We start from the raw sequence: 8,477 nt of genomic DNA, 5'->3' as shown, positions 1-8,477 counted from the left end.
CAACCGAGTAACAACGGGTGCATAGTCCAGATTCCCAAGGACAATGTCTGGTGAGGGCCTGGACCACTAAAAATACACCAGATCTTTCCAGAAACGATTGGTGACATCAATGAGTGATATTGGAACTACAAATTCACTTGCAAGCTCTATGTGATGTGAAATGACCTGGGGTTGTGAGATGACTTACTCAGAAACCTTCTTGAACCTTGTACACTTTTAAGAAAAACAGAGGCTGGGCATGGTGCACAGAGTGGTGGCAAAGATTAAGTGAGAGGGTTGGGGCGGTGGCTCAGTTGGCGGAGTGCTTACCCAGCATGCACTTAGGCTCCATCCTCAGCGCTTTGAAAAATAGCCCGAGAGGTGTATGTCTGTCATCACCCAGGGGGTGGAAACAGGCAGGTTAGAAGTTCAAAGTCATGCTCAGCTACAGATTGTGTCTGAAGCCAGCACGGGATACACGAGTATCTGTTTCAGAAAAAAACAAACAAACAAACAAACAAACCAGGATGATCATGGTCCTCAGCAGAATCCCTTCATAGCCAAATAATTGAGGCTGGGTGCTGGTCATGCTGATGGACTCCACTCCCTGGGGGAGATGATGGAAGGGAAATGTGCAAAGAAGATTCCCTCCCCCTCCCCCTTCCCTTCCCTTTCCTCCTCCTCTTCTCTCCTACCTCCCCCTCCCTCCCTCTCTGTGTGTGTGTGTGTGTGTGTGTGTTGGGGGGAGAGCAGGGTGAACTCAAGCTGAGCTGGAGTTCACTAAGTAGGCTAGGCTATCTGGCCATTGAGCCCTAGGAATGCCCCTCTCCACTTCTGCAGCACAGGGATTACAAGAATGCAGTATTTTTTTCTATGTGGGTGCTGGGGGTTGAATTCAGATCCTCATACTTAAAAGTCAAACACTTCTTTATACATATCAAAAAGTGACTCCTTTCCATGAGCAGTCCATAGGAACTTTTGCTACTATCTTTTTAGGTATGGCGAAAGGCGCTATAGTATGAGTGATGTTAGTTAAAAACATTGGAGATTAAGCTCCCTCTCAACATGCACACATCACCCATATCGCTCTCCATCTAAAAGAAAACATGGTTAATTACTTGGTTATTAACATCAAATGAACCTTCTGACTTAACTAGCTCCTGTACTCCTCAAGTTTCTAGAAGCCATGTTATGGATGGGGTCTTCCCTCCTCTCAGCTTTGTGTTCCCGTGATGCTCTGAAAAGGTTCTTCACAGTCCTTCACCTTGGTTATCAGATTGTGACTTAATGAGCCTGGCCATCCGTTGGTCTGGCTGGCTGCCGAGTGACTATAATCAGGTTACTTAAACTCTCTGAACCTCTGGTAATTTAGTTCTGGTGTGGATTTAGTGGTGTTTAGTCCTTACAGTTGTAGGGTACGCTAACTGTGATGGCTACTGGAGATGTAGCCCTGACACATTCCCCCCACACCCCATAGTCCCTGAAGACATAGTGATTTCTTCCTGATTTCCTTCTCCCCTTCCTCACTCTATGTGGCAGTTAATCATGCATTACCTAGCTCTTCTTATGTGGTGGGGCTGTGTGGGAGCACTTGTATGTGGAGGTGCACATGCACTGCACATGTATGAGACTTGTGTGGAGGTCAGGGGGCCATCTAAGGTTCTTCAAGTTCTGTCTGCCCACCTTGTTTGAGAAAGGGGAGGGGGAAGAGGAAAGGAGGGAAGAGAGACAGAGAGACAGAGAGAGACAGAGAGACAGAGAGAGAATCCTCATTGGCCTAGAGCTCCCTTATTAGACTAGGCGGGCTAACCAGTGAGCCACAGAGACCTGCCTGCCTGTCTCCATTTTCCCAGTGCTGGCAAGTGTCCCCATGCCCAGCTTTTAAATGTGGGTTCTGGAGATTGGAGTAAGGTCCTTGTTCTTGGACATCAAGTACTTCTCAGACTGAAATGTCTCCCAGCCCTTGTTATAGATTTCCTATTACTCACTTCATTTGGGATTTGCCCTTATTCTTTTCATGAGTATTTATTGAGCACCCAGCATCCTGAGCTCCCATGAATTGTGGGTAATGGTTGATAATAGGGACAATCTTCCCAGGTTTCTCAATTCAATGTCCCAATCCCTGAGCAGACATAGTAGCTGATGTTTCCTGAACCTTCATCAGTTAGAATTTGGTGTGTGTGTGTGTGTGTGTGTGTGTGTGTGTGTGTGTGTATGTGTGTGTGTGTGTGTGTGGGGTGTATGAATGCAGGTATGCATATGTTATAGAGTGCATGTGAGATCCGTGAACAAGTGAGACTTAGGTGTTGGCGTTTGTCTTTCACCTCGTTTGAGACATGATGATGTCTTGTCCACAACCGCATATGCATATGTCAGAGTAGCTGGCCGGTGAGCTTCCAGAAATTCTCCTGTCTCCACCTCCCACCTTCCTGTGCTGGGATTATAGCTACTTGCACTGTGCAACTGGCTTTTATGTGGGTTCTGGAGATCTAAACTCAGGTCTACAGTCTTGAATGACAAACATTTTACCTACTGAGCCCCAGAACTCTATGTTCTTAGTGACAGAAAGCTGAGACCAGCAGGCTTCATAAATAAAGGCTCTCAGTAGCATGGTAGTACGTAGAAAGACGGCGCTGGGGCACAGAACTGTGACTACACAGGTTTATTAGGGTGAGATTGTTCCCACTTCAGTTATCTATCTGCCCCCTCCAGGGTTCCTGCCACAGTTTAATAGTTTAAGATCACCAGCGCTGTTATTAAAATGTTCCTTAAGTGATTCACTATTTTCCTTAAATAAACTCAGTTTCAGAGGGGACCTTAACTCATCACTGTAATGGAAAAATCAATGTCCCTAGTCATCAGGCAGTTATGCCAAAAATAGATACAATAAAAATGATCAAATTCAGAGTGATGTGCTGACCCAGGCCTCTCTGTCTGAGGCCAGTTTTGTTCCTAATAAGAAAGTGAGTTGGACATTGCTGAAATGATGTTTTAACCACCAAGCTAAATTGTTCTTTTTTTGATATAAGAACTGAGAAGATCAGGGGATGATATTCAAGTAAACCCTAGCTTACATCCCCAACAGGAGGATGTCAGCGCACACCCGTAATCCTAATACTAGGGAAGCATAGGCAGGAGGACCTGGAGTTTAAGACCATCCTTGGCTACTTAGAAAGTTTGAGGCCAGCCTGAGATACAAGAGATTCTGTTTAAATAATAGGGGTGGGTGCCCAGAAAGATGACTTAGTGGGTAAAAGTACTTGGTGTTTAGCCCAATATCTTCTGTTTGATTCTGCAAGTTGTGCTCTGTCTCCAATAGAATGCTTATAGAATATGCATACACACACACACACACACACACACACACACACACACGCATGCACGAACACACACGCACAGACACACAGAGTAATAAAGTATTTTTAATGGAAAATATATCTTTTTTAGCTGGGTGTGGTGGCACACACCTTTAAACCTAGCACTCAGGGGCTGGAGAGATGGCTCAGCGGTTAAGAGCACTGACTGCTCTTCCAGAAGTCCTGAGTTCAATTCTCAGCAACCACATGGTGGCTCACAACCATCTGTAATGAGATCTGATGCTCTCTTCTGGTGTGTCTGAAGACAGCTACAGTGTATGCATAAAATAAATAAACCTTTAAAAAAGACAAAACAAACAAACAAAAAAACCCCCTAGCACTCAGGAGGCAAAGATGGGCTGATCCCTGCGTTCCAGGTCAGCCTGGTCCGCAGAGAGAATCACAGGACAACAGGGTCACAGAGAAACTCTATCTTGAAAAATCAAGCCAAACAAATGAACACCAAACAAACTACTACTATAGAAGTATTATAGGAGTCAAGGTTACTTTGTAGAATGCCCAAGGTCGACCTAAAAGTTAACCATAGGTAAATCATAATGCAATTATGATGGCTTGTGACATAGTCAGCTTAACAAGATCTAGTGTCATCAAAGAGACAGAGCTTCGGGCATGTCTGTGAAGAATTTCCAGATTGGGTTAACTCAAGTGAACATCCTAACTGAAAGAAGCATTGTCCCATGAGCCAGAATTTTGGGGACAGAGAGGGAGAGAAAGATAAGGGGGGAGAAGAGGAGTGAGGAGAGGAGGAGAGAGAAAGGGAAAGAAGGGAGGGAGAGAGAGAGAACTTATTCCCTGTGTTTTCTAACTGCATGTGACCATCTGCTTCTGTCTGCCATCCCTACTGTGACGGGTCTGTATCCTCAAACTGTGAGATGGAACTCTGCAAACTTACTGAAGGCCATGAGAGAAGTCCCTGAAGAAGCATGCATGGCAGTCAGAGCACTGGTGTATTCCTGGAACTCCTGTAAGGGCTGCCCATGGTATGCTGCCCATGGTGAAGTGAGGTGAAGCTAGTCAGCGAGTACAGGTGTGAAGAGGGAAAGCACGCTGGCAGCCATCATGTGTGTCTTACAGACTGTAAGTCAAATGCTGAACAATTAGGTTCTAGGGGCAGAAAGGACTCAGTGACACACCAAGGGAAGAGCTCTAGCTGCATGGTAGGAGAGACCTAGGCTGCCTCTAATGTAGAAAGTCACTTGGTTCATAGAAGAGGGGGACAGATGCTAAGAGCCATGGCCAGGCAACCCCAAGAATCCAATTGTCCGAGATCACAATTGCACATTGACAGAAATTTTCTTTATTATCCAGCTTTGTAATCAGTCTATTAAATTCCTTGGCATCTTTTTCATCTCTCATTGTAAGGCTGGCTCGTTGGAATTCAGAAGAGTACAAGTGCTTTCAAGGCCTGTGGTCCATGTGGCTTCCAGGAGCCTCTGAGGGTGCCCCGTTAGCACTTCAGCTTGCACAGTCCCATAGATCCTCTCTTCCCAATTTTCATCACTTCTTTTCTTCTATTTTCTTTCTCTTGTTTTTGAAAACCACAGATCTTCAAGTAAATTTTTTATCAATCCCGTGGATGAGACCAACCTCTGCCCTTGATGTCTGAGAATAATTTTTCTGACCCTGCAGCTGGATATAGAATTCTTTGTCTGGAATTTACCTTCATGTTTGAAGCCTGCACATCTGTGCCTTCCGACATCTATCATTGCTGATGGGAAGCTGAATCCAGCTGGATTTCAACTGCCCTACAGTTCTCCTTTTAGCCAGAATAAGGACTGCTACCTTGGGTGAACTGATATTTTGCCATTGTACACTAATGTCTTGGTCTTTCTTGTGCTAATTCCTTTTCAGTTCTTGAATTACTTGAATCATTTCTTTGACATCTTCCTTCCCTTAATTTTTTTTATTTTTGCTTTTTGAATTTCTTTTATTTAGGTGCTGAGCCTCCTGGATTTTCTTTCCATTCTTTTTCTTTCTTTTTATGAGTTCAAGGGTTTTTAATTTTTCTTTGACAGTTTATACACATATACAGTATGTCCTGATCATAGCCACCCCTGCAATTGCTTCTCTATACCTTTAAAAAAAATTACTATATTCTTTGTCTTTTTTCTGCAGGTCTCTAGAGAATTTCTTGATTTATACTGACTCACCTTTTAATTAACAGTGTTAGTTGACTTCAATCCTGTTGTGTCAGGAAGGCCTTGTCTCCTTGGTATCTTCCATTCTCACCAGCTCTTAGAGTCTCTTTACCACTTCTGCAGAGTTCCCTGAGCCTTCACGGGAGGGCTTGATGGAGACATTCCATTTAGGACTGAGTTTTCCAATGTCTCTCACTCCCTGCACATTGTCCAGTTGTGGGTCTCTGTATAAACTCCCATCTACTGGAAGAGGAAATGTCTCTGATGATGGCTGAGTAAGACATTGATCTTTGCGTATGATAGAACGTTGTTAGGAGTCTTTCTAGTGCTACGTTCCTCAGTAAAACAATAGTATTTGGTTTTCCTGTAGATCCATGGCCTATGTATTCTCAGGTTCTTAGTCATCCAAGCAATGTCAAGCATGGCTCCATCTCCTGGAGTGGGCCTTAGATCCGATTAGATAGTGGTTGGTTGCTTACACAATAGTGTGCCACTATTGTGCCCTTGTATCTTGCAGTCATACCATTATAGGCCCTAGGGACCATACCTGGATTAGTGCTTACCTTTCTCATCTGGTATGCAGAATAGCTTCCAGTACCATAAACACTAGCCAGTAGGAGTAAAGTCTCGATTTAGGCACCGGCACAAAGTCTTCATACTCAGTGAGCTGAGTAGGTGTTGATTTTAGCAATTGAGCCTTACTGTCAGTTTGGGGAGAGCAACCAGTAACTTTGCAATCATCTGGTTTGTGTGGGGGTTTCCATGCTGCCCTTTTGGCCAACAATTTAATTAGATGTAACCCATTTCTAGCACTGGAGATTTTACTTGGTGGCAAGAGATAAATGCCATTACTTGGGAGTTCTATTTAGATTTCTTTCACATATGTATATGATTAAGTAAGGTTCTACAGTTCTAGGTTCCCATATGACCCCTCCAATGGGCCTTAGTGTTAGCTCTCTCCATCTTTTCTCCCCTCTCTCTAGCCCTTTAATCTTCCCGTTTCAGTTTTTTTCTCTGTCTTTCCATAACTATATATTCTATTTCCCCCTCCTTAGGCGATCCCTCCTTCCCCCCTAGGCCTTTACTGTATACTTAAGCCACTTACAAAGGAAAACTTGGTGTTGCCCAGTGCCATCTCACTGGGTATACAAACCACATTTAAAGGCAGCCCCTCCTCTCCCCACGCCTAACAGCAGATGACCAACACAAAGTGGAATCTGAATTTGAAGAGACATTTATTTATTTATTTGTCTCATAATGCTTTGCTTGGGAAATTTCTAACCTTACTTGTTTTTGTTTATACATTACGGTTTTTGTATGAATATATATGTGTTTCTTGTGCTTTTTCTTTTGTTGTTGTTTGTCTTTTATTCTGGTTTGTTTGTTCTTTTATATGCCAGTTTGTTAGAGAGAGAGAGAGAGAGAGAGAGAGAGAGAGAGAGAGAGAGAATAGTTGAATAAGTGTGAGGAGGTGGGTGGATCTTGGAGAGATGAGGGAGGGGAAACCATGTTCACAATATATTATATAAAATTATTTTCAATAATTTTTTTGAGTTCTGTTTTTGTGGTTTCACCTTATGAGCATGATACCATGAAAAGTCTCTCTATTTGAGGTCAACACTCTATGGAATATTTCTCTGTTTTCCTCAATTACTGGAGCATCCCTTAGCTTTCTATCCACATGTAGAGAAAGGAAATAAGTGTTGCTTTGTGACTTTTTATTCTCCACTCTTTTGTTTATATTTATTTACAAATTAATTGTTTTTTTTCTGTGTGAATGTGAGTGTGAATGTGTGCATTCGAGTGTGTGGGTTCACGTATGTTTACTGTGGCATGCCCTCGTGTGCTTATGAGTTGGGGTCAGAGACTGACAAAGGGTGTTAGGGTCTTTCTCTAGTAGTTTCCCACATGTTATTTGCTTAGGTAAAGTAATTCATTCAGCTAGTCAAGTTTCAGCTTGCCCTGAAAAATCCCTTGCCTCTGCCTCTAAGTTCTGAGGTGCCCAGCTCGATTCCATGCACATCTAACTTTTGTGTAGGTTGTGGGAATTTGGATTCAGATCCTTACATCAGCATAGCAAGGGCTTTGGCCACTGACCCACCTCTCTATCTCTACCAAGTTAATTTTAAGAAGGAGGAATAGAAATGATATCAGGTCCTGGGCATGGGAACAAGTCTTACTAATTGGCAGGCTTCCCTGTCAGGTGTGCCCAGATAAACAGGCTTCCATCTGGGATATCAACACCCACATTCTTTGCAAACAAAATGGAGCTTTGTGCTATAGTCCACTGATATAATCAAGAAATGAGGTAAACATGAGATACAGGGCTACTGTTAGTATATCATAGCTCATTGTTTTACTGTAGACTTCAGTACTGTACTGTATAATTCAGTTTCTTATTTCATTTTAATTTTGTGTATATGATATGTACATAATTGTTTAAAATTTTATTTTATATGTACAAGTGTTTTGCCTGCATGTCTGTCTGTCTACTATACACTTGCCTAGTGCCAAAGAAGCCAGAAGAGAGTGTTGGGCCTCCCGGAATGGAGTGATGAGTGATTGTGAGCTATGCTGGTGCTGGAAATTGAACCTGGCTGGGTCCTCTACAAGAGCAATGAGTATTCTAAACCTTGGAGCCATCTCTTCAGCCCCACAATAGATTTTCTTTTTACTCAGAAAGAAGAATCTAGGGCCAGAGAGGTGGGTTAGCACTTAAAAGCCTTCCTGCTGTCCTGGAGGGTACAAGTTTCGTTGCTAGCACCCACACTGGGGGCTTTAACTGTGACTCTATCTTCACAGCATACTATGTGTTCGTCTAGCCTTCACAGGCATACCGTATACATAAAGAAAAAGAAAATAAATCTTAGAATAAGAAGAATTCATTCTGCTTACAAGATGCACCGGGGTAAATGTCACTCAAAAATAGTGGCAGAGACTGGCCCAGCTGGAGACCCGTGCTATAAGAGGGAGCCCACCTCTG

The sequence above is a fragment of the Rattus norvegicus genome, chromosome 13, assembly GCF_021556685.1.
Source record: "Rattus norvegicus strain SHRSP/BbbUtx chromosome 13, alternate assembly SHRSP_T2T, whole genome shotgun sequence".
NCBI classification, from domain to species: Eukaryota; Metazoa; Chordata; class Mammalia; order Rodentia; family Muridae; genus Rattus; species Rattus norvegicus.
This window is presented reverse-complemented; position numbering follows the sequence as displayed.